The following is a 1,330-nucleotide window of genomic DNA, read 5'->3' as shown; positions in this document are numbered from 1 at the left end:
CACTGTTTAACATATTGCTGGTGTGATAGTGTGCAAAAAGAGACCAAAAATAGTCTTGGAGGTACAAGGATTCCACCTGACACCAGCGACATAATGCAGGTAAATTGGCAGTCTCTCAACCTGAAGGAACTTTTTTGTTTGTTTTGTTTTTACATTTTATTCTCTGAGTGTGAAGTTAACTTTGCATAGAGACTGATTAGTCTTTTTTTCTTTTTTTAGTAAAATTTACTCTACGATATGCAGTTTTTGATTTGCTGAAAAACTCACCTACTTGCTGTTTTTCTGCTCAGGCCATAGCCCTGTCTTGTAGAAAAGTAGGGCTTTGCCATCATTGTGTAGCATCTTACACAATTATGCAGCTTTTAACAGGGGCAATTGGAACAGTGACACTAATTAATTTAAGAATGTACAACAACATGCAATAGCCACTCTTATTTCTTGAAATTATTTTCCAGGACTTCCTGGGTCTTTTCCAGGGGCCTAATTTATCACACACAGACGTGTGTGTAAAGCATGTGTACAAACATTCCCATGTAAAGTATGGAATTTATTCATTTAAATTTGTGTAAATTCACACAGCTCACACCATTTGTACACAGAAATCCGTGTAGTAGAACAGTGAAATTACATATAGAATGAGATACAGACATCAACAAGCAAGAATGAAACAAGGAGAGGATTAACTGCATCCACATTTCGATTAAATCAGCACCACACAATAAATTAAGCTATGTGAACAGCAAAGGTTTTATCCAATCAATGTACAAATAATCTGCTATCTAAATCGTCTGGAGGAATTTTCTTGCACAGTTCATTCATTCGACAAAATAGCTCTGAGTGTATGCCCCCAACAAGCTGAGGAGGGCTGGCTACGCAGACAGTATACAGTAATGACATCAATATACTTATTTAAAGAATTAGCTTGCTCTCCAGTAAATTAAATATATTTAATGGGGTTTTTTTGGGGGGGGGGGGCGGGGGCGCACAGAGTTAGATGTCAAACCATTTAAAAATATGTATTACTTATTATGCAAAGTCAGTTTTTTTTAAGTGCCTCAGTGCCGACCAGCTCCCGCGAGTATTATAATGAAGGTAGGGGGGAGGGGTTCAAAATTGTGAGGGTGGAGTTTGTGCTGAGCTAGTGACGTATAAAACCGAAAAAGGTGGGAGTTAGTGACGTATAAAACTGATCTGCTGAAACAGACGGTCTAAAGTGTGCTGTTTTGAGCTGTGTTGACACAAATTGCCATAGACAAGATAAACATGGATCATTTTCCTCACAACTATGGGGACTTAGTCAGGGTGGGGGAATGCATATTATGATCAAAAA

At 38.1% G+C, this 1,330-nt stretch overlaps 1 protein-coding gene across 10 annotated transcripts in view; it reads right to left on the bottom strand.

Annotated features, from left to right (window-relative positions):
- Positions 1–526: 526 nt before the first annotated feature.
- Positions 527–1,330, bottom strand: part of gorab (golgin, rab6-interacting) — a 292,517-nt gene continuing 291,713 nt past the window's right edge. For all 10 annotated transcript variants that reach the window (XM_077583151.1, XM_077583147.1, XM_077583148.1 and 7 more), the window contains one exon: positions 527–1,330. This exon is cut by the window's right edge and continues 1,079 nt beyond it. The gene's annotated coding sequence lies outside the window, so the exon portion shown is untranslated.

This window comes from Vanacampus margaritifer, chromosome 13 (genome assembly GCF_051991255.1).
Source record: "Vanacampus margaritifer isolate UIUO_Vmar chromosome 13, RoL_Vmar_1.0, whole genome shotgun sequence".
NCBI classification, from domain to species: domain Eukaryota; kingdom Metazoa; phylum Chordata; class Actinopteri; order Syngnathiformes; family Syngnathidae; genus Vanacampus; species Vanacampus margaritifer.
This window is presented reverse-complemented; position numbering and strand designations above follow the sequence as displayed.